This window comes from Oxyura jamaicensis, chromosome 23, assembly GCF_011077185.1.
Source record: "Oxyura jamaicensis isolate SHBP4307 breed ruddy duck chromosome 23, BPBGC_Ojam_1.0, whole genome shotgun sequence".
NCBI classification, from domain to species: domain Eukaryota; kingdom Metazoa; phylum Chordata; class Aves; order Anseriformes; family Anatidae; genus Oxyura; species Oxyura jamaicensis.
Window position 1 is genome coordinate 1,539,506 of NC_048915.1, and position 21,733 is coordinate 1,561,238.

The following is a 21,733-nucleotide window of genomic DNA, read 5'->3' on the forward strand; positions in this document are numbered from 1 at the left end:
CACGGATTTGGGTGCACAGCTGGACCTGGAGCTGGAATTGCTCCCCACTGCACGGTGTAGGCTGATTTAGTCAGGCTGCTCATTGCATGGTTTCATCATCCCCTCTGCGATCGCACACCCCTGCGACAAGCAGACCACTGCAAAGCTGCTTGCTCAGCCCACCCTGAGCTGTCAGCACGTGATGTCCCACATCACAGCTCAACAAAACGCAGGGGGAAAGCCTCAAAATGTTTATTCCCAAACAGTTTCTGCCTCGCTTTGGGGACCATTACGTGAGGCACTGGAAGGGTGCAGGGAGAGTCCTCTGCCACTGCAGAACACATTTTTCAGGGCCTGGTTCTACAAAGCATTTAAAAACGTGCTTAATTTCAGGCTGTGTGCGCAATCCCCTTGAAATCAATGGGAGTTAAGCATTCGCTTAAATGCTTCGCTGAGCTGGACCCTAAGCAGACAAGCCAGACAAAGAGGGGATGAAGCGGAGATTTTCTCCTGGGAGTGGCAGCAAGGAGAATCCATCTCTTTGAATCATTACCTTGCTGCTTCTGTCATGCTAGAGGGGATCCTTCTTCCCTCGAGTACACCGCTACCAGCCGGGGGTACGTCCCCAACCAGCCGCAGCTGGGAGGACAAAACCTCGGAGGCTCAGAACTCTTGCAGGGTGCCTGCTGTGGCTGGAAACATGTGCATCCCCACACACACGTCCAGATGTCATTTAAAGGAGAGCAGCGAGCTACAATGGATGGGAATACAAGCAGGAAATCCTCTTTTGCTGCACAAACCTGGCCCTTTTCCAGATACCATGTCATCACTTTTCGCATAAGTTAAAAAAACTGACCTTCTGCTGCCTTTGCTTGCAGCAAGTTTAAATTACTTAAGACTTTTTTTTTTTTTTTTTTTTTTTTTTTCCAGATGCTGTTTTCTTAAATTACTTACTGAGAAAGCCTAAGTCAATCTACATATTAAACATACCAGAGATTGGAGTCCAAGTCAATGTGGCTCACTACAGACCTAGGAAACCAAGCCTCTCTCTGTGAGCCTGCGCTCCCCCTTCTCCTCTGTTAGTTTAAGGCGATAAAACTTTGAAGATGTAATCTAGGCATTATCTGCCTTTTTGGATAATGTTCAACAGTAATTTTAGTGTCGTCTTTATCTCCAAAATGGTTGCTTTAAATTCAGCTGCTTCCTTCTCAGAGGCTGGCTTGACTTTTAGGCAGCAAAATATCTTTCTGTGTGTCCTCCCGTTTGGTGGGTCCGATTTTTTGGGTTCTGGTTTATTCTCCTATTTGTTTTCCCCCTCTGCCATAACTCCTCTTTAGCTTTGTTTGGCTTTTCTTATAGCAGGATTTATTCTTCCCATGAAAGGATTCATCCATGCAGAAGAGCTCAGAGCATATTCCAGAGATGGGACCTGGGAGCCGTCCCTGCTTCCCACCAGCGCCCTTGAGATGCCCGTGCTGTTGGAAAGGATCAAGGCAAGAAGACATCCCCTCTCAGGGACTGACCCAAATTTTCAACAGCCCCTTTCAGGATAGACACCACTGAATACTAGCCCTCATCCTACCCCCTTCTCCCTTCTGTTTTAGGTTTATTGAATTTTGGTGTGCCTTTCAAAGCTTCTATGTTTGTTCAGAAACATTAGGAACAAGGTTTACTTTTTTCTGCTTAAAAAAGAAATTTGAAAACTAGGTCAGTTCATATTTCCCCAATCTAGATAATTTTCTGTGGGGAAACCGAACCATTCCCTCCTTCCTTTTTTTTTTTTTTTTTTTTTTTTTTTTTTTCCTCCTGACAAATCCTTTAGCATTAGTATGCAGTCTCAAATATATATTACCTTCCTTTTTGCAAAGAGAGAACCTGCTTCCAATAAAACTTCCCCCGAGACACTGGATCTGGCTTTGACTTCCCTGATTAAATGGGCTATGGATTTAATTTGACAAGAGAGGGAACTGATTTAACAGATAAAGTATCTTGTTCAAAAGGTGATGTTTCCGTTGCAGTCCAATCTCTATTGGGTCCCACCCGTCATGTATGGTTGGAGGCTGCTATGAAATATCACCTTTTGCAAAGTTATATTTATCACAGCTTCTCTCCTTTCCCCGTATTTTTGATCAGATTGGCCAAAGCCGTGCGATTCTGTAGCAACGTGGCTGTGTTTCTGCCGGCTGCAGACGGGCTGAAGGATGCCCTGCAAAGTGACGGGGACCCCAAGTTCTCCAGGTGGCAGGAGCTCCTCTTCTGGAGCTGCAGGGACCTGCATCTGCCCTTGGGCCAGGGCAGCAGAGATGTCTGTGCATCTCTGACCTGCCAGCATGGTTCTGCTATGAGATAACATCGCTTTTTCCCTTCTACTGTGATCATATCCATGTGGCTTGGGCTTGTGGGGGGAGGCAGGGAGGGTGTCTGCCTTCACGGAGGTCACAGCAGGGTTTGGGGACTGGCTGGGAAGCCCCCAGGAGTGGAGTCACAATGTCAGCAGCCTTTCCAATGCTCAAATGCCTTCCAAAGCGAAGTCTGGTGGGCCTCATCGTTGTCACTGGGCTGTTTCGGGGATGGGATGGGCAGAGGTTGTTGGCAGGCACGTGGTGCTTTGCAGAGGAGGGGCAGGAACTGAGCACGGGAGCAGCTCTCCAGCAGCAAGGGCAGCCGGCCATGGGGTGATAAAGCAGGGGGTGTTGACTGGGAAGAGTTTATTTGGAGCATCCTATAAAACCCATGGTCTGCTAATGGCACCATTCCCTTCACTGTGGTGTCAGCAAGCTTCATGCAATTCCATCTTTAACACAGCCTCTTTAACACAGGCTGTTCTCCAGCATCTGAGATGCTCACAGCCTCGGTGGTGGCGTGTGTGGGGCAGACCCCATCCCACCCGTAGCATCTCGCCAGATCTCAGCTTCCTTGCTGGTGCACGCCAACACATTCCTCTGTATCCCAAAACCAAGGCTTCAGCAAGCTCTGTAGATGAGGGTTGATGACCCAGGCAGAAATCCTTCGTGTGTGTGCGCGTCTAAAAGCGAGCCGAGGAGCGTCTCTCCCGGTAGCTGTGACTGGCATCCAGGGCTTGCAGCTCGTATGTAGGTCACTGGCTCTGAAATAGCATGGAAGGCAGGCACTCGCGTCCCCGGTGTGCCGGGCGGCGTATTATCTGCCTGCCTACAGGAGGTCTGGCTGGGGAAATGCTGGATGCTGAAGGAAGAGCTGGTAAAAAAAAAAAAATACAAAATCATCCTGACTGCCAATGCCTATAAAACAAAACAAAACAGATTTTTTTGGGGAAACCAGCTCTTAGGGCTGCTACAGTTTATAACCTGAGTATCTAAAGTCTTCCTGCAAATGCTGTGGACATAGAGAAGATGTCCTTTGTGTGCTTGTAGGAGAGGTTGTACATATACACTGAGTGACTCCTGCCTACGTGCCAGTTGTTGCTGTGTCACCTGCACAGTGCCCTACAGGGGGATTTCAGGGGGTCTGGAAGGAGAACAATGTCTGCACCTGGTTCATCCCCAGCCAGCTAAAGGTTTGCCCAGCTCTCGACACTAAATTATAGCCTCAGGCTCGCTGAAGTGGAAGACTTACTTAAAGGGTCATCCCTGTCAGCAATGGGCTGCCTGGGTGCTGCCTGAAAGGAACTGCTGGAACGTGCTCTGCAGATAGCTCCTCTCCTGGTCGTCTCTCCTCAGGCACCCCTTGAGGGGAAGAGGTTTCCTCTCCCAAGGCCCTTCTCACTGGCCTTCGATCTTTGGGTTTATGGGATTTTTTTCGATACTGTGGCAAAGCATTTCTCCTTCCCCTGCTGATGATGGGGGAACCATCAAACTGCTGGTCATGTCACAGGTAATAGCTATTTCTTTGATTAAGGACCATCTCAGCCAGCAGAATTTTGCTGGGGGAGACATTGCTCAAGAAGATGCATTAGTGCACCTGAGCAATTTTTTGCAAGACTAGCAGAGACTCATTGCCCTTTTGTCTGGCCTGCTGTAATTTAGCTGCTGGTTATACCACACCATGTTAGAAACACAAAGTGGCAACTTTAACCCTTCATCCTTAATAGCTGCTTTAAAGAAAACATTTTGGAAAGCTGTAGTTCATATTAGAAATGAAGAAAAAGTTATTTGCCTTAGGTGGAGGCGAACTGAAGACAAACACAGATGGTTTCTTCATGACCAGCTGCAGGCCTAGCATGGTGGATATCATAATTTATGTTCTCCCTCATCCCTTGGTAGTGTGTTCAGCCACGTCCTACTCTGATGTTGAAAGATTCAGATCTTTTGGCCACTGTATGTCTTTGTGATATACAGCCTGGCTCCCCTGCAGCACACAGGTCACTGAGTTGCTGTTCAGGAATACTTCTGTGGCTAAGAACTTTATCTGATATGCAACTGAACTGGGAGATAGACATAAAATAATTACTGCAGTTTAATGAATATATTGTTCTTGTGGAAGGTGATAGTTTGCCCAGTTTGTACTGGCAGAGGAATTTAAGACTTTGCCCTAGGAAATCAGGATTGGAATCCTTCTCAGCATAACTGGGTGTCCCTATATAGTCTGCAGAGAGAAATAGTGGACTTCAGAGTGTGGTTAGTCTTACCCTAGAGCAGATTTCTGGAATAGTACAGCTGAAGTAAGCCGTGAAGTTTCCTCAGCACATGAATGGAACCCCAAATAATTATCACTGAGGTGGATATATCTGCCGTGGAGATCTGAGCCAGCTACTGATGGTTTTGGATTAGAGACTCCCTCTTTCTGGACTTCATTTCCTTTCCTACTGCCTGGTCTTGTTTCTTTAGGATGATGTGCTCTTCTCAGCAGGAACTGCCTTCAGCATAAGCAACCACCAGCTCAGTACGGTCAGGATTCAGCTGGGATGAATCGTGCAGCTACATTAATAACAGCAACCTGCTACCAAAATGCTGAGAAGTGAGGAAATAGCAGAATAATTGGTGAAAAGAGAGGATCAAGAGCAAGAACATCTCATGTCCTTAGTCAACAGAAAGAGCTACTGTCTCTGAAAGTGCCTATCTGACAGCTAAGGGCTCTGGTGATGGAAGAGGTGAGTCTGCTGGCTGCTGAAGAGAAGCGGGTGTGTGCACAAGAGGTGCTGTGCAGACATGCTAATGAAGGCAACCATAGAAACCACAGACCAGGGAAGACTGGAGCAAGAGGTGATGCAGAAGAAAGAGAGCATATGGGAACCTTGCAGCTCTATCCAGGTACATGCCTGCTTGAGCAGCTTTTTACCACCCAACAGAGAGCTGATAAAATGTCTCTTTAATGCCCATTATCACCAACCTTTCTTAATTGCATCCTTCTGGGAGTGTTTTGCAACAGCATCGTTAACAGTATAAGCTTCATGACTCATTAGAGTTGCCACAAAGTAGTGGTTTGTATGAAGTTACAACAGCCACCTCGCTCCTGAAATCATAGCTCTAGTGTTCATCCAACGTGACTGAAAAGCTCCCAGCCATTGCACGGGGCTTTGCAACAGGTTTGATCATCGAGAGCTGCTGGGCCTGAACTAAGGCAAACAGCAGCAAACCTTGTGAAAGAAAGCACATGCTGTGTGTGCACATCCATGCATGTGTTAGTGCAGACAGCGGGTCTGCACCCAAATCTCTCCCTTTCACCCCATCTTGCTGTAAAGTCCACCTTCAGAGTTGTTCAGGCTCTGCTTCCATCTTGTCTGCCTTTGAAAGAAATAACATGTGTTGCTGCAAAGTAAGAATGAAGGGAAAGCAGAGCATGCAGCCCAGCCCCTCTCCAGGCAGGGAGTGCCCACAGCCTGCATTAACAGCTGCAGAGCCTGGTGTGAGCAAAGCAGAGAAGCCAGCATGATAAATAGGAGCAATTACTGGAGGCCTTTTCTTCTCCGTCATCTCTGTCTATCTCTTAACAAATGCAGTACTTCCTACTTGTTGCAAATGCTGTTGAGGCATGGAGAAGCTTCAGTAAATAATGACCAGTCCCTGTAAACAGAGGAATAAATGAGAGTCAGCCTCAGCAATGGCTCCCAGAAGACTGCCCGTAATGGAAGGAAAGGATAGCAGCCAGCCAGGCCTGCAAGGGCTGTTATTCACGCTTTACCGGGAACGTGGCTTAGATCAAGGGAAGGTTTTCTCTGCATTTCATCTCCTCCTAGATTCATAACCCTCTGGCTATTAGTCCTTCCCATCTGACTTCCTGGAGACCGTAAGCCCATCTCATCTGGCTTTCCGGTATGGTGAAAATATTCCTCCCTCCTGTTCCTTGCACAGAGCAAAGCAATTAGTGTTTTGGCTCAAGCATCTTTTCCCTGCTCTGTCCCAGGGTCCAGCCTCTAACGGCTGTGCTGCTGAGCCCGTGAAAGACAGCAGGTTAGGGGCAGCCCTGGTCTCCCAGTTTGCAGACTGTGCTGGGGCTGGCTGGCATGGAGGTAACTCAAGTTGGGTGCCCAGCTGCACTATCAGGTGAAGGGTGAAATGGGGCTCCTATTTTCCATCGATGGTGTCATGACCCTCTTATTTTATGAAGGGTCTTCCCTTCAGAAAAGCCCCAGCACTGTGTGAGCAGATCCCCACCGTGTGTAAATTAGTGAAACATTAGTGTCAGTCAATGGAACATGACTAGTTTATCTAACCAAAATTCTGGTTTTGTTTATTCACAGAGTTTATAGCAGGTATTGCCCAGTGGAACAATGATGCAACTCAGCGAGCAGGCGAGAAGCACCAGCTCTGACAATACTCCATAGGAGCCCTGACACTTTGTTAGAAAGGGTGGTGTGGAAAACACTGCACTGGTCCCATCCTGCATCCAAACGTGGTGCTCTGAAACACTTCGGACAGTGATGGCTCTGGCCATAGGATCCCAAAGGTGTTCTTTGTAGAGAACCGAAAGAATAAAGGAGCTTTTGATCTTCAGGTTCTTGCCTACTTCCCTTGGGGCAGCCTGCCCTGGTTTCACCAGGGACCCCACTACTCATGCTGGGCAGGGGGTTCTCCCAGCCCCCTGGTCCTCCTTGGCCCACTTTGACCCAAGCCTGTCTTAAAGCACGCCGAAGGTCCCAGGTCCTCTGGGAGCCCTGCTTGAAAACCACTAAGGCAGCACAAACCAGGCTGTCAGCAGTGGTTTTTTTTTTTCACTCATATAAAGCACACACGGGTTTTTCTCGTCACATTTTGTGTGAATTAATTCTGGTGGGAGATACCAGGCTGTTAAGTGGGGGACCCCAGCCCTCATTTGTCCAGAGGGCAGGCACAGTGCAGATGCAGTCGACTTTCTGATGCACCTCTATGGGGATGCTGGGGCAGTGAGGCGGAGGCAAGGCCGCTCACATGCTGGAATCAGTCCTTGCATACAGCAGGCACTGTGATCATCACTGCTTTGTTACCTGAGTGCTTTGCTGGCCGTCTTTTGTATTCGCTGAATGCCTTTCATCTTTTATTTAGATCGTATCAACTTGCTGTTCTATTTTTATACAGCACCTATCACCCAGGGGTGGGCCAAAACCATCCGTCAGGTTTTTCCCTGGTGGGATTTAGCCTTTTCCATCCTCACCTTGATTTTTCTGCAGTCTCCCCAAGACACCCACTTTTCTGGGTTTCCTCTAAACAAGGATCAGAAGGGTGATTTTGGAAGTTACTCTTTCTCCGTTGCATTCAGGATGTGTCAAAGTGCAATTGAGTTATCCCTGTCTGGGATATTCAGAGCTTCCAGGTTATATCCTGGGAGACAACAACATCTAAATCCCCCCCAACTTTTTTTTTTTTTTTTTTTTTTTTAAAAAAAAAAAAAAAACAAGCTCAGAAAGAGTATCTGTCTGACCGTTATGATCCCACATCATGCCAGAAATCCCTGTCTAGACCGTGGCCGGCAGAGCCCCATTGCCGCAGCAGAGCAGTGTCTCCAGAAGTGGCTGCTGATGGATGTCTGCAGTAGCTGGCCAAGATTTCCATCTCATCATTACCCAACTTGAGCTGAGAGGAGCCCAAGGACGCCTGCAAAACATGCAGTAATGAGGCCAAAATGCTTGCTGAGGAGTTCCCGCTCCCTGCAGCCCTTCCCCACGCTGTGTGCTCAGTCCTGTGCCATGGGGGGCTGGCTGGGTGGACGGGACACCCCTGACCATCCCCTCTCTCTGCCTGCTCCTGCCTGGCCCCAGGATAGGAGACATGAAGCCAGCACAGCTTTCAGGGCTGAGGGATGGAGAGCTTGCCGGTGTTTGTTTTCTAGGAAGCAGACAGGATTGCCTGATACTGCAGCCCAGGCACCCTGTTATTTTCTTAGAAAAGTAAAAAATGAGTGTAGCCAGCAGCTCAAGGAGCAACAGATGCCTCTGGAGCACTGCTGGTGGCTCCCACGGGGATGCTGTGTCTGTCTTCCTCTTCCTTGTCTGCAGCTGGTGAACCAGCTCATTTACTGTGCTTGGTTTTAACACCTTATTAACCATGGGTGCCTGGGGGCTGAACAGAAAGCGGTAGGTGAAGGGTGGGAATGGACTTACAGACTTATGGTGGCCCAGTACTGAAATTACCCTGAAAGGAGGCTGCAGGCTTTGTAAGGGCAGCTGAACTCACACTCTATGTCAAGAAAGCTGCCTCTCTGCTCCCGCTTTTCCTTTGCCTCTGATTCCCTCTGCATGTCTCCTGCCTTCTGCTTCACCCACCAGGGAAGTCTCCTCCTTTCCCAAAACAAGCAGACTGATGGTTTCCTGCTTCCATCACACCACGGGGATGATTAGCAGGTCAATTATCTATGACTGCTTCCACACCTCTCTTTTTGATTGTTGGTTCTTCTTATTTCCCCTAGGAAAGATCAGCCTCCACTGATGGCTTTGATGATCTACATCAAACTATCCCTGGAAGTAGGGTTAGACAGTGGCATCAGGAGGATAGAAATTCACTGTCGTTATCTAAAATGACCAATGATCTACTAAAAATGAAAGCAACAAAGGGTGGAGCACCTCAGTCCACCTTGTCAGCCCCAAGCTGAGCACAAGCTCCAAGTAGTAGCCTATGGAATATCATCAAACACGTGTATTTCATTGCTCCCTCTCCCTTTCTTTCTTTCTTTGTTTCCCTCCTGTTTAATTCATTCATCTCTAAGCAAGCTTTCCCTGTTTACAACCTCTCTAAAACACTTACAAATGATATATCAAGAGGAATATTAATTGTACATGCAGCTTATTCCATTCATAACGCTCCTCTCACAGAGAGCATCACCTAGAGTCCACTCATGACATATTAATAACAGAGATGACAGACTTGACATTTACAGCACTCTTTCTAAACGACTTCTCCCACTCCCAGCCCTGCTCGTATTGGTTCAGGAGAGAATGTGCTGTCACATACAGCTTTCTGATGGAGAGGGTAATACATTTAATAGATACCATAAAACTATACTGGGTATCAGTATCAATCTTTGAATCTGTTGTGACTGCAAATATGTAGATTAGATGCCTATATAAAATGTTGATGTATCAACACATCAGCTCTCATTTACATTGATTGCATTATTTAGGATGAAGGTGTGTTCTGAAATAATGTTGGCGATGTCTGGATTTATGGAGCAGCTGCTGGTGTGTCGAGTTTTATCTGCCTGGGGTAGACAAAACGGTCCCCATCAGCTTTGTTTTAGGCCTGCGGTATACATGGGAAGAACTGGAGATTTTCCATTATCGAGTGTTCAGAAATGTCACCCAACTCAAAATCTGCTGGGGAATTTAGTCCTTTCCTTCGACAGCTGTGTTGAGCCAGGAATGGCACAGGATGTTCTTTTGTGGGCATTTGGCATCGCAGAGAGGTTGATGGATTGGAGTGTGTTAAGAGGAAAGGAACAGAAAAGGATATAAGAGTTGAAAAGACTGATTTATGGGGAAAGATAAAAGGAAATCAATGTGGAGGGAGAACTCTCTCAGGCTCTGGTACTTAGATGAGCTCTAGGATTTCTCAGCCCTCAGGTTCTTACTGCCCGAGGCACTTTTGAGATGGAAGCACTTTGGTTCCCCTCCATGGGGTCCAGACTTAGGAAAATGAGGCTGTTTGCCGGACTGACACAGCAAGCCTGTCAGAGGTCAGGAAAGGTCCTGGCTCCCCTCAGATCAAACCAGCCTGCCCTACACTCACGCCTGCCTTTAACTCTAACTGCTTGGCCATCTTAAGGACTTGCTGAGGGCCAGATGCTGTTAAGAGGCAAATCACCTTCTACCAAGCATTTTGGGTGTCCCTGGAAAAGCCCTGAGGGTGGAAGGGCAGGAGCCAGTAACTCCTGCAGCACGTATCTGTGGGTAAATGGGACAAGTGTGATATGGTGTGGCTCCTGGCTCCAGTCCAGGGCGTTGCAGTGCACAAAACTGGAGTGAAAGTGATGGACAGAGCCCTGTCCTGGCTTTTACACCAGCCACAGTACCCACAGGGTTTGGAAACCAGGCTGCAAGCCATCCCTAGTGCGGGGGAAAGATATTGGGCTGGTCCTCCTGGGTACGAGGGGGGCCCGGCCCTGCCTGTTTGATGGTGGGTGGTGGGAGCCTGGGGCTGTGTCTGCTCCTCCAGCTTTGCAAATGCTTGCTCACATTGCCCTATTTTTTTCTAAAAGACAAGGGGCTCCAGGACTGCCCTGCACATGTACGAAGAGAAGTTGTGGCACCTAAAGTACTGCTTAGGAGCTGCAAAAATGGCAACAGTGATTTTCTGCAGTAAATAGTAATGTGCTCACTCCTTGGTAATGGTTAAATTTAGTAGGTTAAATTTGTCACAAAAAAAAATGGCTTAAGCATGCATATTACAGACCACTTAGCAGTGACCAAAGGAAACAAATATTTATGGCATTTGTGAAAGGAGTACTTTTTTTGAACATCAGAAGTTACCAAGTGAGGAAGGTCAGGGTAAAGTGCACTGGGCCCTAGGTAATATGTTCTATTTTTCAGCTGTTCTTTGTTTTTGCTGCCATTTCCCACCTCCTAGTCTCCAGTGAGTTCAGCAGATGGAGATTTACGTGGTGCCTTGGGAAATCCATTTTAGCTCCTTTGCAGTTGCAGCCTCCTTTTCAGTAACCATCTCCACCCTTCTTTCACACCTACCTTTGAAAAGGAGATAGAAAAAAGAAAAAAACAATTTTAATTTATTAGTGTTTGCAAAGGGCTTTTGAGATCTGTAAATGGAGGTGAGAATGCCGGGTTGTATGGCAGGATGGCAGGAGCTAGTTGTAGTGTTGCTCAGCGTTAGACTGGAGTCACCTTCCTAGGATATTGAAAATAGTTTCTGCTCTAATTAGCGTGCTAAGTACTTGTCTTCTTTTCTTGTTTGAAGTGTCAAAATTTTCATTACAGCACAAACAGGCGGCTCCTTAGAAAAATTACTCTAATGAGTAGCAAGTAGAAACTGCCTTAGCTGGTCAAAAAACAAAGTGGGAACTGGTCAAAATAATAGTGCAATCTGTATTACTGCTGCATTTTCATTCAGAGTGGCACTCTCTGTCACATTGTGACATGGCAGGAGTAGTAGCTAATGTGTCATGTTGCATTCTGTCACCACGAACACGGAGTGGCATGTCACATTATGTCCTGTCACTGGAAACATAAGAAAGCACACACACAATTATAACAATCTTGGAGCGAAAAAAAATCTACTTAAAAAAATCAAATACAAGGTTTTCTTACATAAAAGTAATTCACTTTTGTTTACATAAGGACTGATGTTGAAGCTGCTACGGTTTCCTGGAGACCTTTGTCTCTGGTTCAATTATTTCCAGCTCTCAGAGGTTTTGACAATGCTACTCAGAGGCTTGCCGTGGAGATGCTGGAAAGCCAGTTAGCTGCCGCGCTGCCAGGTACCTGTCTGGCTGTAAAACCCGACAGGAGATCAGGAAATGTAGATTTTGCTCTGATGTTGCTGGAGGAGATGAATACTGTTCTCTCCGGCTGTACACCTCCACCCCATGTAGAACCTGGCTAGGGAGACATATCCAGGTAAAACTTACAAGGTCTTGTCTCCTCTCTGGTTTCCCTGCATGACAGCAGCTCCATTTGTGATCTCAGGATATCTTTGCTCCTTTCAGGGCAGGAAGAAGCACAGCATTGCAGTACCTGGAGCTTGCCTACCAGAGGGATAATCCTCCTTCCTGATGTCAAGGCTAATTCATGGCTTTATAGAACTGATCCAACCCATGGATGTGTTCACTACCCCTTTTGCACGTTGTCTGAGCAGGGAAGTCAGGCTGAGTCTGGGGTAGGGGTTTCTAGGGTGATCTGGGGAGGGGACACCCAAAAGCTGGGAGAAAAGCCATTCACAAAAAGCTGCTTTAGCAGCCTAATGTCTTTAATCTGTCCTGCCAATGGAAAGAGAAGGGTTCCTTCAGCAGGTTGCTCAGACAAGAAGCCAAGGTAGCTGCTCCAAATTCCCCTTGGGAAAAGCCACTTCTTGGTCCATCTGCAGAGGGGCTGAGGGGGACAGGTCCTGTCCTGGTCTGCCCAGGAGAAGGGGAGCGAGGGAGCAGATGTGATGGTCTCCCCGAGCAGGGCAGCACAGGGATGTGCCATGCGGGGAGGAGAACCGAGGGACGAGGCTGGCCCGGCACCAAATCCTTACAAAACGGCCATCAATAAACTGAGTCCGGAAATTAGAAGGTCTCGAAGCTTGGAGAAAGTGAAGTCCTGGAACAGGTTCCAGCAGGAGCAGTGGAGGCAAGAAGCCCACGTAGTTTAAAATGGAGCTTTATGAATAGGTTTTATTATGTGGCTGCCAGCAATAGCAAGGGCTGAATTGATGGCCGGGAAAGTTCCTTTTAAGGCATTTTGGTCTTTGCTTTCTCCTGGGATTTTTTTAAGGTGACCTTCAAAGGATGGCTTTTAGAAAGCAAATTCTATCACGCTGTGATTTCTTTGCAATGTATAAAGAAACTCTGAAAGATTTTTAAATATTTGTGTTAGTTTATGTTTGACGGTTGCTTTCGAATGAACAGGAAAGTTGAGTCTAGTTTTGCTGGAAGCAATGCTGGTCTTCTAATACATCTACTGGGAGAGCAGCTTTAATGTCTGGACTCCTCTAGTGAGTTCATTGTTCAAAGAATTTTAGGTAGACAGGTTCTGGGAAAATAATAAAAAATACTTCATGAAACCAACTATCCTTTTTCTTATATTACAATGACAAATACGTTTTTGTTTTTTTCCCTTCATAACTATCTCATTTAGGTGACTCATAGAAATGTCTTAATCTTTTTATTTATTTCTCTTTCACTAGTCTGTATCCTCTATCTACTTTTTTTAAAAGATGAGCTCTTCCTAGCCTTATCTGGTCACCAGTTTATGAAACCAAAATCAAGGATAGATTAATTATATGGATAACCAAGGATCAAAGGATATTGTTAATCAAGAATATGCTTATGTAAAGACATGGATTATGCCAGACTCTTCAGAGTGTACTGAGGCTGTCATACACACAACTATAGGAATAAACAAATAATCATCATGTGATTAATCATACATATCCTTGTGTTATGGTTGGTAGTAATATATACTTAAAGATCTACATGTTTTCATAAGAAGAAAGGTTGTTTTTGGTGTTATATCAGGCTGCGAACCAAATTCCCGTGATGCTTCAGCACTGATGACAAAGCTGCAGCTAAACTCTGGATAACCCCTGGACTGTAAAGGATGCCAAATGCAATACAGTTAGGAATTTGTTTGTAAAGGTGATGTGCCAGGCGCAGGTGATGCACATAACTCTGTGCCAGCACTAATTTGGCATCACAACTACAATGCCCTTGTGGCTTAAATGTAAGAGTGTATTGCAAGACAAAACAAAATGGATTATGCCATTGATTCCTAGCAAGCACGTCCCCCGTGGCGAGGCAGGTTAGAGCAAGCTGCCTTTGAGCTCCGCTCAGCTTCTCACATTCTTTGTTAGGAATGAAATAAGAACCAATTAGTGCTTCGCAGACATTTAGCAAAGGGATTGCGTATTCCTGTGGTATTTTTGGTGGGAGCAAGTGATCTGAATTCAAAAACTTCCAAGGGTGGCTTGGCCCAGTGTGCATCAGGGGTGGGCTGAGTCACAGCACACGGGGTTGGCAATATGCACTTTGTCTAAATATATGCTTGTATTTGTATAAACAAGGCAGGAGCAGAAAGAGCTTTATTTACCAAAATCAATAAACTTGTTAACTTGGTTTTCTCTATTAGAAAAGATTAGTAACTAATCCTTTCTCCTTCACCTCGGTAGCAGTCCAGGCATATTTATTACAGGATAGGAATGTTCCTGCCATCCTGGGGGGATCTAAAACAATCATATGGAAACTAAAACAATCATATGGAAAGGACAGCTCTCTCTGCAGCCACCAAAACCCAGCTGCCAGCATAGCTGTGCCAGAGCCTGCCTCATGTAGGACACAGAAAACTGTGACTTCCAAAGTAAACAAGGACCCAGCAAAATTTGTGTAGAGCTCAGAGAACCAAGGACAAGGCTGGGAACGGAGCATTGCTGCCCAGTGGATCTTAACAGGTCCTGCACGTGCATGCGTGCTCGCATCGGGATGTGCATTTGTAGGAGTTTCTGTACTAAGTTTGAATCTTGAGGGGGCACGAAAAGGTGCACCCGTAATGGGAGATTTAGGGTGCTGAGGCTCTCTTAGAGGGGTGAATGAGAGGCTGCTGGAAGGGCAAGAGGTTGGTTAACTCTAGGATGAACTCTGTGCTTGGAGCAGGTAGAAATCTCTGCAATCCACTTGGGCTTTGAGAGGCTGAGCTTTGTATCCAACTCAGCCATGAGGAGGGGGGATACCCTTTTGTTCCTGGATTGTTCTTTGCATCTTCAAGTGAGACAATACGGAGATTATTTTTCAAAAATAATAATTTAAGAGCTCGGCGAATGCAGATCGAGAAACAATAACCAGTGGCAAATGAAAAGGCCCTTGAGGTATGAAGTAGATAAAGGCTGTTGGCTATGGGAAGTCAAACATTCAGCACAATAAGTCAAGATTATTGTGTATTACCCAGCTTAGCATGTGTTTATTATTTCTTTTAGAGGGTAATTTAAGATGAAATCCCGACATTGCTTAAAAAAGTGGTGTTTTAACCTTTGATTTCAATGGGGCCAGTTTCTACTTCTTTAATTTAAATTTAAATAGAAGTTATTATAGTTGTTGAAAATGGAGGAAGAGAATCACTGAGAGAGAGAAGATGGGACAGGGGAGGGATAAGAGGTGAAGCTGCCTGGGGAAGAACAGAAACATCCTGGAAAAGGAGACTCAAAAGCTGAAAAAGGTCTCAGAGAAGCTTTCAGAAGACCCCAGACAGGCTTCTTCTTGCAGGGCTCTGGAATCTGGGGCAAAGTGCTGCCATGGGTTTGAGAGGGAGCTTTCCAAAGGGCAGCTAGGCTGAGTTACAGTGAGGGTCAGGGGAGAGCTCATCTTCTCTGCATGACAAAGGCTGGTCCTTATTCCATCGCCTTACAGATGGTCACAGCCCCAATCTAACTCGCTTTAGGTTACACTGGAACAAATGCAGGTCAAGCTGTTTCTGCTCTGTCCCACATCACTCCATCAAAAGCCTTGGACAACAAGAAAGTTGCTCCCAGACTTTTTTTGGAAGAGCAAAGTGCTTTGTTCTGGGCAAAAATTGGTTAAAGGGCAGCCTATAAATCAACAGAAAAGTATCAGAATATACTTTTTTTTTCCCGTTCATCAATCAAAGAATCTGGTGTAATTGGTCTTTAGTGGGATGATTTATTCACAGTGTTTTAATGTGACCTAAATCCAATCTTGCTCATCATCAGCAGCCATTGTTCTTGGCGCTTGTTTTAATCAGATGTCTCACTAATCCAGACTGATTGTCTAGTGGCTTTTGCACATGCCGAGAAGGGGTTGTTCAGAGCAAGGAAAAACTGCAGGAAAAGTCTTTTCTTTGCAGCTGTCTCAAGCTAGACCCTCTGCGCTGTGTTTCTTGGCTCCAGGACACACCGGTTGTTGGCTCTTTCCAGTCTATGCTCTCCTTCAGTTTTGTTCAGCTGCTATTTAACTGGGATGTGGAGTCACTTTTTCTCCCTTTTAATTTCTGAGTAATCTAATCCACACCAGGACTGGCCAGCAGCACTAGGCAGGGATTCATCTCCCCTCTGCTAGCTGTCAAAGCTGGGCTTCATCCAGGGTCCTCTCGCCGAAGGAAGCCACGAATCATTCTAGCTGCTTCAGACGTGTATTTGGGGATGGAGGACAGGTCTTGCTGAAGGGCACCAGACCCCCCTCAACCCCTGATGTCTCAGTGGGGTGCGTTTAAGGGAGTGTTTCCACCAGCCTCAGTGCAATTCAGATGAGGCCAGGAAGGGGAGCAGGAATCCCAGGTTTCCAGTGTCTGCTGGGCCCTCACTGGTCATGTCATCCTGACATCTCCCTGTTCCCAGCAGCTACTAAGAGACATAAAGGCATTTCTTTGCCATTCAGGTAGTTGCTGTGATGGGGAGAGGTGAAATATGAGATCTGAGGTTCTCCAGGTGGGCAAGGAGCTCCCCTGGACCCGGGTGAGAAGTCTTCTCTTGCCCAGCCTCCTTCCTCACCCCGTTCTGCTACCTCCAGTGGAAGCTTTTGTCACCACTTAAGTGCCACCATCTGCACGAGGTCATCTGCTGGCTTTGTGCTGGTGTCCCCAGCCCTAGCTGCCCAGGTCTGGAAGGAGCTTCCTGGAGTCCCCAGGGACACCTCTGCTGTCACAGGGATGGCACCGTACAGCCCCCATCAAAGCCTGGCTGCCCTCCATCTCACTCTGTTTGCTTCCTCAAGGATGCTACAGCCTCTTCCTCAGGATGCTCCTCAGGAATCCTGTTCCTCAGGATGCGACAGCCACATCCAGCCATCCATGCCCTCCGGAGACTTTCTGCCACAAAGAGGCTGGGGCAACGTTCAGAGCAGCAGCTAATTGTACCAGATTTCAGTGTCACGATGGCATCTATCACCAAGCATAAGGACAAGGCACCTTCTGCCCAAACTCTCTGCCTTTCTGAGCCCTGGAGAGAAGCAATCCAGCTGCACTTGGGATGCCTCCAACGCACAGTGTGAGCCCAGCTAGATAACCAGACAGCAGCATGGAAGGGCCTGTGGGAGCAAAAAATCATGTTACCACCACTGAACAACTTTATCACATTAAACACACACCCTGCAGCGAGCTTAAGGTGAAGAGGTGCCAAAATTTGTCATTTCCTCCTTCCTTAGTACTCCATTTTGCAACTTCACATTCTTCTGTTGTTGCTTTGGAGGCAACATGAGGACTAATAACTAAATGAGCTCTGATTGTAGAAGGCAAATGGGCACCCAGCCTGCGGGAGGTGCCACGTGGAAGAAGCAGGGAGGTCTAGGGGGGGGTTGCTGGCCCTGTTTGCCCAGCCCAGGAGCTGGCAGGTCCTGGGGAGAAGGTCCAAGCCCTGGGAACCCTGCCGAGGAGGAGCTGCCATCCATCACCTCCCTGCTGCAGACGGGGAGCGTGGATCTGGGGCAGGCACAGCGCTGCCGTGCTGGTGGCAGTTTGGGGGAAAACAGGGCGCTGAGGAGTGCTTTGATTGGAAGTGACAGCTGATCCCTATCTAGGTTGTTTTTTTTTGTTTTGTTTTGTTTTGCTTTGCTTTGCTTTTCCCTTTTTGTATTACTAATCTTTGCTCAGGAGGGTGCCAAGGTCCTGTTCTAACACGCCGCTGTTTGCGTAGGTGTGGGGAAAGGCGATGCAGACAGAATGTCTTCTTACGAGAAGTAAGGGCTGCATTTTTAATGGCTTTTTGACAGTTTGTGGGCTTTTTTTATGAATCCCACACTGCGGTAGAGCTGACCTCGCAGGCCCTGTGCCAACCCATGGCTGAACAGAGCAGGCTCAGGGCTCCTGGTTCAGCTCCTGGCGCACTGGATGTCATTTCTACATCCCAGCTCCAAGCAGAAATGTTTTCTCTCTTATTTCCCTGTTTTCTGCATTGCTTGCTCCAGCTCTTATAGTAGCTATGCCACTTTTGATCAAATGTTCATATAAATAAGAGCAATAAGTGCTCGAGTTCCTTAGGGTTTCACTGGGGTGTGCTGAGAGCTGTGCCTGCTCCTCTGCAGCTTGGAATATGAGAATACCCTCTAGCTGTAACCAGCACTCTAACTTCGCACTGCTCTGCACCCTTCAGACCATCTGGTGACAGACACCAGGAAGCATCATTGCTAGGTCAAACCAGGGGAAACTGAGGAACAGGAAGGAACTGGCTTTGAACCTATTTAAGATATTGCTCATGGATTTAGTGTCAGAAACAGGGCTGAAATACAAATCATCATCCTGCCACAACCCCCGGCTCTCCTAGGGGTCAGTAAAGCCTTTGTGCAAGGTGAGATGAATCTTTGTGTTTCATCAGAACTGATTTCCATTGAGAACGGCTCTGCTGGAGATGTCCCACTGGTGTGTATGTGGACATGAGTCTTTGTACCCAGAGCTGGTTCGTGTCCTCCTGCCAGGCTCTGGGTCCCTGAGGGACAGGCAGGAGGGGGACGTGGGCTTTCCAAGCAATCCTAAAAGGTCCTTCAAGTCCTGCAGGTGAAAGAAAACAATTCCCTAAAAGCTCCTGTCCTCCCCTGACCACGCAGGCAAGCAGATGTTTCCCATTAAAATGCACGGAGGTATAATGCTGATCTCGGCATCCATCCCCGTCATGAGCTGGGATCTCAGATGCTCCATTTGTTTACGCTTAAAAGCATTCCCTTCCACCTTTGAAATCGTCTCTCGTCCCCTGCCCCCACCGCCTGAGCAGTTGGATGTGCTTTAAAATCCCCTCCTACCCCCCCCCCCGGCTCCCCGCCTCCGTGATCCGGGTGGCTGTGTGCGTGCGTTCCTGGCCGTCTGATGGTCCTGCCTGCTGTCACAGCGCTGCTAAGCACCCTCCCAGCGCTTAATGCTGCAATTGTTATTCTGGTGGGCATCTCCAGAAACTTCTCGCAGTTGGATGAGTCTAGCCTTTTACCTCAGCTCCATTAACAAACATCTTCATCATCCTGAGCGCTGTAAGGCCGGCAGGGCACGCGCCTCCCCGGGAGGCTGCCATCCTCCCAGCACCAGGAAACTGGGAAAAAAATAAAAATAAAAAATGGAATCCTTTCTATTCCAGCGTCCTCCTGCTGGTCTTGTCGTGGGCATGGCATTGCCATGGCCAAGCTGAGGTGTCCAAGGAGGGGTCCGAGGCAGGTGAGGTGTTTGGATCACGTTCAGGCTATTTTCCCTGCTGGGGATGGCGTGAAGGCTGGGTGGCTCCTTCCGAGCTTCACATGGAGACTTCTGGGCTTTGTGCTGGCCTCAGCATCCCTGTGGGAGGCCTTAGAAATGGCCTCTACTGGTCGTTTTAGAGGGGGATGTAGGAGGAAATCATGGTTCAGCTCCTTCTAGAGGAGCTCGGTTAGACAGGCTGTTTTGAGCTCGAAAGCACGGAGCTAAATACCCTGCCGGTGTCCGTGTGAGCTGCCACCCCTGGGGACGAAGGCACCCCTCGCCCCATGCAGATGGCTTTGCTGGGCGTGCAGCGGGCTCGCAGCAAAATGCCGCCGGCCTCGCGCCGAGCAAGGCTGCTCCTGAAACGCAGCCCTGGCTTGCCACTTCCCCTCAGCCTCCCATCAGCTTAATGAGTCCTCATTCCCCACGACAGCAGCACCTCGGAGCACACCAGGCGCTGCTGAGATGCAGCGGAAGCCGGCGCCTGGAGGAGACACCAATTAAGTCCATCTCGCCCTGGAAATGAGACTCGCGGGAGGAGGGGAAATTGCTGCTGCTTCCCATGGCTCCTGCAGGCCGGTGAGAGGCACTGACCAGCTCGCCCGTGGGGAGAAGCTGCGGGAGATGCACACGTGCTCGGGGCAGCGTGTCCCTTTCTGCTGGGGACCTGGAGGCACTGCTGTGTGCTTCTCCCTTCCTGCGGCTCTCTTCGGATTAATAACAGGGGCCGAACGCTTTCTGTTGGTTTATTCATTCCTTGGCTTGTTTTGTCAATTGAGCTGCTCTCGCTACCCCAGAAGGAGCTTGGGGAATGATATATGGGCCTGACAGCAAGATTAAACATCCCATTTACTGCACCCTGTCTTCAGGATTCAGACAGCAGAGGCGTGGGGAACAGTAATGATAGTCACAGAGCAAACAGAAAGCAGATACTCTTCATCCTGAGCTCATTTCTTCAGAGGAAAGGGCAAGGGGAGAAAGAGGAGAAAACAGAGGGAGAAGAAATAGACTGGAAAAGGGAGAAGAAAGGGAAAAGGCATCAGAAGGGAAAACTAAAGAGGAGTTATTAACTCTCAGTTTAAATGAGCTCAAAGTCAGTGCTGGGTTGGCAGTTTCTTTCTTAAAATTGTGTCAGAGAAGCTGAGGTCTGTGCAACTGGGAGCCTTTGCTGGTGCATGGCCCGATCACTTGTGCTTAATGCTGCTTTGAGTATCATCTTCTGACACTTGTTTTTTTTAGGAATTGCAGCTGCTCTGGGCCGAGTGGGAGCTCAAGACATGTGGGATGGCTTTGAATGCAAAGTGGGCCTGGTGGCAGATACCCAAAGCTCTGCTTTTGCTGCTGCCTCCGTGCCAGAGAGCAGCAGATGGGAGAAGAGCTGAGAGCAGCTTTGGAAAGGCAGAGCTGGTTTGGCCCAGCCGTGATGGGCTGAGCTGCTCTGAGCCGGGCTGGGCTGGAGCTGGTCCCAGGACCCCATCCTCGATGGGAACCCACAGCCTGGGCACAGGAGGGAAGCTCTGCTCCTTCTGGTTCCTGCCTCCCAAACCCTCCTTGCTCCCAGGAGGAGGCTGGGATCCTCCTTCCCCCTTGGGCTTGGCTGGCTCTGAAGGCTGCTTGGATGCTAAAGAGGATGTGCAATGGACATGGTGCTCAGGTCCACCCGGGGCAGTAGGTTTATCAGGACAAGCTCTTCCCAGAGCTGTCTGCACCGGGACGCCTACAAAGAGGGGCAGAAAAAAGAGGAGGTCAGTGTCATCACTGTACAGACACTTGAAATCTGACCTAAAAGTGGGGGATGTGGCAGGTCTTCAGCTCCCTAAGGTGTTAAGCAGCGTGTTAAAAGGCTGTGTCTTGTCTGCGTGTCTTAGGATGAGTTCGTAGAGGTGAATGGGGACAAAGGGAATACACTGGGCAGGCAAATAGCTGATTTTGAGAGATTCCTGTAAATACAATCTTAAAAAAAATGCCTGAATTTACAAGCAGTGCCTGCACCATTTTTCATCCTCCCAGGACCTCTCTCAGCCTTTTTCATGAGTGATGGGGGAATCTGTTTCCCGTCCCTGGGCCAATCTCCATGCTTCAGGATGTCCCTTCTGGGCACCTGCCAGACTCTGGGAACTGCTGAGATCCTTTAAACTTAAAATACACATCAGGGCCTTGGGCAGAGGACAGCTCTGGGCACCGAACAGGTCACCTGTCTCAGCTGGAGCCCTCCTCAAGTCCAGGAGTGAGCTCCCAGCACGTGGTTATCTCTTGCCTGGTGGAACTGACCCGGTGGTTCTGTTCAGGGTCAACTCTTCTTGCTTTTCAGCTGAGCGTGGGAACGGCTTTGGTGGTGTTTGTGACTTTTTCCTGGCTCAGGAAATGTCACCGAGGATCACATCTAACCACGCGTGATGTATCAGCAACAAAAAAGGTCAACTCCAACCGTAAATATTTCACACCTTTTAAAATATTCATTGGTAGCCATGAATGCAGAAGAGGAGGGACGGGACAGAGATCTTCCAGCCCACTCCTTGCCCTGCCAGACGGGCTGCACAGCCCGGCCAGCTCAGA